Source organism: Lissotriton vulgaris, chromosome 8 (assembly GCF_964263255.1).
Source record: "Lissotriton vulgaris chromosome 8, aLisVul1.2, whole genome shotgun sequence".
Classification (NCBI taxonomy): domain Eukaryota; kingdom Metazoa; phylum Chordata; class Amphibia; order Caudata; family Salamandridae; genus Lissotriton; species Lissotriton vulgaris.
The window spans coordinates 1,205,989,465-1,205,995,782 of NC_141696.1; positions in this window are offsets into that span (position 1 = coordinate 1,205,989,465).

Consider the following 6,318-nt stretch of genomic DNA (forward strand, 5'->3'; position numbering starts at 1 on the left):
CTGACCTCCACCTCTCCCATAAGGTTGTCCCATCCCAGGACTGACTAATCTGTCACTACTGTCAGATCTGGTTGGGGAAGGGAAAGGGGTCTATCACTGACCCAATCAAAGTCTATCAAGCACCACTGCAGATCTTTCACGATACCGTCCAAGATCTGGACCAAGTTGGAGAGTTACCCTGATGCTGTGCGCACTTGAACTTCAGGTTCCACTGCAGAGCCTGCGTATGCCAGAGGACATGTGTCACTAGCAGGATAAAGGAGGTCAAATGGCCCAGCAGCCTCAGAGTCAGTCTCATCAAAACCCAGGCTAGAGGCTGAAACATGGGTGTCATAGCCCGATTATCCTGGAATCCGCTTTTGGAAGGATAAACCTGAAACTGCACTGTGTCCAGAACAGCTTTGATGAAATGGAGCATCTGAGAGGGAGTCAGGTGTGACTTTGGCACATTGATAGTGAACCTCAGTGAGTTCGGAGGGCTGCCATAATCTGGAGGTGGGAGACGACTACCTGGGGCAAGTCTGCCTTCAATAGCAAGTCATCAACATAGGGGAAAACTGGCACCCCTGATCTCTGTAGATGAGCTCCAACCACCACGAACTCCCAAGGAGCTCTGGTAAGCCAAAATGGAGTATGGTGAACTGAAAGAGCTAGTAGTCAACTGTAAAATTCAGGTAACGCCTGTGGGCAGGCAGGACGGGAATGTGGAATTATGCAGTCGAGTGCTATCAACCAGTCTAATGTGCAGAACTTGAGCGAGCATTAGAATTTTTAATTTCTCCTTTTTTAGGAAGAAACTGAGAGGGCTCCGATCTAGAATAGGACAAAGGCATCAGCACCCTCTCTATGGCTTCCTTGACCAAGAGAGCTGCCACTTCCTGGCGGGGTAAGGAGAGATGGGCCTCCATCAGCCTGTCACAAGTTTTTGGACTGGATGGGGGGATAGTCACAAACGGGAGGGAGTAGCCTCTTCAAACAGATGGAGAAGTGTGGCTCACTGGTTAGAGCAGGCAGACCCTGAAGCAGAGGTCAGACCCGGGACCAGGGTTCAATTCCCGACGCGGCAGGGTCTTGAGCTCAAATGTCCACGGATTCGATAATTCTCGCTTCGGTGCCTGACCTAATCATGGGTTCACACTCTGCAACTCTGGGCATTAAGCTTGCTTAATCTCCACAACGGCCCCCCGCGGCGGGAGGCCTGGCTTTCACCTTGGGGATGCCCTGTAGGGGCTATCTCACAGGGAAAAGCCAGGACGGGTTCCCAAGGCAAGCGCTTAGAGACCCCTGGGTGATAAGCGCTATATAAATCCAATATACAATACAATACAATACAACAATCTAGACAACCCAGCGGTCGAATGTTATCGACCTCCAGTGGTGTAGTTGAAGGCATATCCAGCCTCCTACTGGTTGCCCATGATGGTTGGAGGGCAAACTAAAGGGTTTTGGAGACAGCGGCTGTCGTGCAGTTGTGGACTGGGCTCTAAACTCTGGCTGTCCAACCCATGGGGTCTGTGGTTACCACGTCCTCGTTCACTCAGAGGCTGTGGAGCTTGCAGTCCCTTGGTGGCTGGGTGGGTGAAGACAAGACTGGAAGCCCTTTCCATTGCCACAAAAGGAGCAAAGGCCAGAGTAGGGTTGCAGAGGGGCCATAGAAAGCCACAAAGACCTGGCCATACCTCTACTATCATTTGAGTACTGAACCAGCTTCTTTCCAAAGAGACCGGAGCCATCAAAGGGCATATTCATAAGCAAAGCTTGGACATCCCCTGAAAAGGCAGTCTTCCTCAGCCAGGCGTGGCACCATAAGACCAACGATGAAGAAATAGTTGGTTGTGTCCATCTCACATCGGATCATAAACTAAGTTGCGTCTCTTTTGTCTGCCATAAGTTGGGAGAATATAGCCCATGCCTCTTCCAAGACCATAGGCTGCACCTGCACAACTTAATTCCAAAGTGAATAGCAGTATGTACTGACCTCAGTGCCAGGCTAACAGGAGAAAATGCTTTCTTGGAAAGGTGTCCAGCCTTTTGGATTCTCTATCCAGCGGGGAGGTAGGGAATGCACCTGGATTTACACAAAAGTGAAGCTCTGTGGGGTAGTGTGTTGGGTGAGGAAACTAGTACCTATGGGTGGGTGATGGTGGTGGGCAATTGTCCTGTTCCCTGGAACACCTTTTTAGGGATTGGACCACACCCCAAGTAGGACGTCTTCAAGGGATTCATTAAATGGGGGGAAACAATGCTGAGGGGTAACTCCCAGCTGAAGCACCTCTGTCAAGGCGTTAGTCTTGACTGCCATCAAGGGCAGGCTAAGGTCCAGGACCTCAGCTGCCCTCCTCACCTCCATAGCGGATGAGGTTCCCTGCTCCATAGCCGGGGTAGGATGGGAGACCAAGCCAGTATATTGGGAGGTCTCCAGTCCATTGGCATCCACCAACTCCTCAAACCAGTCCTTAGTGGGGTCTAGGGGCTGGTATTCTTCAGGATTCAGTGGCCCCACCCAATCTTACCCAAGTCCTAGCTAATAGGAATAGGACTCATGCTCCGGTCTGGAGGGTTTAGCTCCAGTCAGCTACGCCCCTTTGGCTCCATGTCAGGGGATAAGATTTAGTATGGGGATGCCAGAAGCATCAACTACAGGACTGGTGCCAGGAAAGGTCGAGGTGGGTCAGCTAGCACATTTCCTGAACCATCTGTGGATCCAAGGGGCCTGAATGGCAGTGGGGCGGACCTGGCGGCGGAGAACCAGTTTGAGCCCCAGCATTGTGGGGCACCCAAATATGAGGTGCATGGCATCATAAAATACTTGAAGTTGGGTGGGGGTCGCTCTGGCTCCTGGAAATTCTGCAAAGTGCTGGGACAGCCCAGGCGCAGGCTCAATCGTGGAACCAGGCCCCCAGTGACGACTCACTCATTTCGGCGGATGACTTTGACAGACAGAGTGAAGTGTTGTCTAGTTTCTATAAACCTATATAGGATCTGCACATTTAGACAACATAAACTGTAGGATTAGTGTCCTGACTGATTGTAGACACTCCCACTGGGTATATTAGCCTGTATATCAGCTATCTTACAGTGCCACTAGAAACCCCTCTTACCAAGGAGAGAATAATTCTTGGCTACTATTGAACATGACAACCCTGATCCCTCAGGATCGTGGAAACAGTGCAACACTTTTCGCTCAGTTACTCGTGCTTACATTTTTCAATAAGCATTTATTGAACCAGCGTGATTCTAGTGTAAAATAGGTGTGCTGAAACAACCATTAAACAGTAACAGATATAAATGATTATAAGCACTAAGGGGCCCATTAGGATGGCGGGTGGTTCACTCCCGCCAGGCCGGTGGTAGCCACCGCCAGCCTGGTGGGGGCAAACTGCCCACCATCTGTACCGGAATGACCCCCCGCCATATTAGTATGGCTGGGGGGTCCGCAGCGGACGGAGAGACCGTCTGCCGCTTTTCCGCCCCGGTCGCCTTGCGACCGGGGCAGAAAAGGGTTTCTATGGTGGCGGTGTCTGTCAGACACCGCCAGCCATATTAGGATGGGTTTTTTTAAATACCTTTCTGTGGCGGCAATGCCTGGTGCAAGGGCAGCACAACACTATGATAAACATAGGCCTACATGTTCCATGTTGCTGGTGGTGCTTTCTGAGGTGGTGAAGCATTGGATAGATTCTTTGAAGATGATAGCAATTCCGCCTTAAGGTTCGTTTGTCCTGTGCTGTTTTGCGATCTTGTATTGGGGGAGTGGCGATGACAGAGACCAACAAGGGAGTCAGCTTGGTTTTGATCAGGAAGAGCAGATCCAGTGTACAATTGTGTGTCAGATCCCTGTTTGGGTGTTTAGTGAGGGAGTGAGTGTTAAGGAGTGTGCAGGACAGGGATGAGATGTGTTTGGTCAAGTGTGTTAAATGTTTTGGGGAAACTAAGTGATGTTACTTCCTATGCAGACGGATCATTGCAAATCCAGTGATGCAACTTCCCATGCAGATAGATGATGGGGAAAATAGTCACCACGAAGGTTGCTCCATATTGTATATGGTAAGCAAATGCCCTTTTTACACGGTTACCTCTCAATTTTTGCTGGATTTTATTATTGGTGTATGGACTCTTAACACTGGGGCACTGCCATTCAGTGCAGTGTATGTTCTCTGACCCCTAAACACATGTACAATTGGCAAAACTTTGATTGACGTATTTACTTACCTTGAAGTCCCCAATATATGGTACTCTAGGTACCTTGGGCCTGTAGGCTAAATGTCACTCACTAGTGGACTGCAGCACTGATTCGGCTACAACTGAAGTGACACATGCAAACATGACTCTAGGCTTGCCACTGCAGCCTTGCTGAGCAAACACAAGGAAATGATGGACGAGGCACTGAAACCTTTCAGACAGTCACCCCCAGTCACAGATATGGGTTAAATCCATCACCAATTAATTTAGATTTTATAGTGTTAATTGTGGGAAGTAATTTATTTGTAATTAATAATTAATTGGTGGTTAATAAATATTAATTAATTGAGAATTAGTTATGGTAATTGTGTAATTTGTTTTAGGTGCATGTTGTGGGGTTTATAGGGGTAAAGGGTGGGAAGTAAGGTATTTTTGATTAGTTAATAAATAGTTGTTAATTTATTTTAATTAATTGACTGAAAATTAATTATGGAAATAGGTTTATTAATTTTAGGTGCTGTTTGGGGGGATTATAGGGGTAAAAGGTGGGAAGTAATTTATGTTGAATTAATTAATAATCAGTTGTTATTTTATATTAACTAATTTATTGATAATTAATTATGGTAATTGTGTGATTTTATTTTAGGTGTGGGATTTGGGGGTTATTGGGTGGAAAGTAATGTATTTCTTATTAATTAATAATTTGTTTTTATTTAATAATAATTGATTGATAGAAAATTAATTACGAAAATTGTGTAATTCATTTTAGGTGTGGGTTGTGAGGATTATACAGGTAAAGGGTGGGAAGTAATTTATGTTCATTAATTAATAATTAGTTGTTAATTAATGATAATTAAATCATTGAAAATTAAATATAGAATTTGTATAATCAATTTTAGGTCTGGGTTGTGGGGTTTACAGGGATAAAGGGTGTTAAAAATCAATTGATTCATTTATATTTAATTAGGGTATTTGTTTATATGTTTGTGTTTTTTTGTTATAGGTGTACAGTGTAGGAGTACATTAATTATACTCACTTTATAACTAGTTGTTAAATAATATTAGTTTTTACTTGAAAATAAGTTTTAATTGTGTCAAATAATTTTTGAGTTATTTTTTTATGAATAATATTTTATTAAATGGTAAGTTAGTTGAGGAAGTATTTTTTTTATTTAGATGTGTGTTGTGAATTGAGTTTTGTTATAGGGTGGGAAATAAAATGAAGTGCATTTATGTAATAATGAATGTTTATGTATCCTAAATTATTTTTATTTAAAAATATTTTATTTGTTTGGAAATTGTTTAATAATTTATTTAATATAATATTTGTAGGTGTTTGTTATCTGTGTTTAACATTATATATATTTTATTTAATTAAATATATGAATATTTGTATTTTAAACATTTATATATTTATGTATTTATTTTGTTTTCTGAATATTTGTACTGTTGTTAAAATATAGTTTGTTTTTAATTTTGAACTTACTGGAGTGAAAAAATTCATTGTTACTCCTCTGAAATCCAACACTTTCCCTATTGTTGCACTCACTGGAGTGGCAATAGTCATTTTTACCCTTCCGCTATCCAACACTTTCCCTACTTTTGGATTTATTGGAGTGGGAATAGCACATTTTATCCAACCACTATTCAACACTTTCCCTACTGTAGCACTCACTTGCCTGGGAATGGTCATTTTTACCCCTCCGCTATCCAACACTTTCCCAACTGTTGCACTCACTGGAGTAGCAATAGAAATTTTTACTCCTCCGCTATCCAACACTTTACCTACTGTAGCACTCACTGGAGTGGGAATAGTGATATTTACCCCTCCGCTATCCAACACTTTCCCTACTGTTGCACTCACTGAAGTTGTAATAGTAATTTTTACCCCTCCAATATCCAACACTTTCCTACTGTTGCACTCACTGGAGTGGGAATAGTAATTATTACCCCTCCGATATCCAACAGTTTCCTTACTGTTGCACTCCCTGGACTGGGAATAGTCATTTTTACCCCCCCCCCCCCCCCCCCCCCCACTATCCAACGCTACTGTTGCACTCACTGGAGTGGGAATAGTCATTTCTACCCCTACACCATCCAATGCTTTCCCTACTGTTGCACTCAGTGGAGTGGTAC